This window comes from Penaeus monodon, chromosome 15, assembly GCF_015228065.2.
Source record: "Penaeus monodon isolate SGIC_2016 chromosome 15, NSTDA_Pmon_1, whole genome shotgun sequence".
Lineage (NCBI taxonomy): Eukaryota > Metazoa > Arthropoda > Malacostraca > Decapoda > Penaeidae > Penaeus > Penaeus monodon.
The window spans coordinates 12,289,774-12,290,029 of NC_051400.1; positions in this window are offsets into that span (position 1 = coordinate 12,289,774).

Sequence of the window (256 nt, forward strand, 5' to 3'; positions counted from 1 at the left end):
CTGATTAAAACAGGGAAATTGACTTTTCAGCATTAACATTGACCATTGAATTGCATGATGATTAGTTTGATGATATTTAACAAGTAATTTAAATTTTGCTCACTTAAATGAATACTTTTTTTGTTTACTTTAATACTAATAAATGACCAAGGCAAAACTGGAATTTGATTCCTTTATATTAGATCTAATTACCTAGAAGACACCCTCCCATCACAGCAGCAGCCAAGTAGCATAATAGTATAATGATGATGATTTT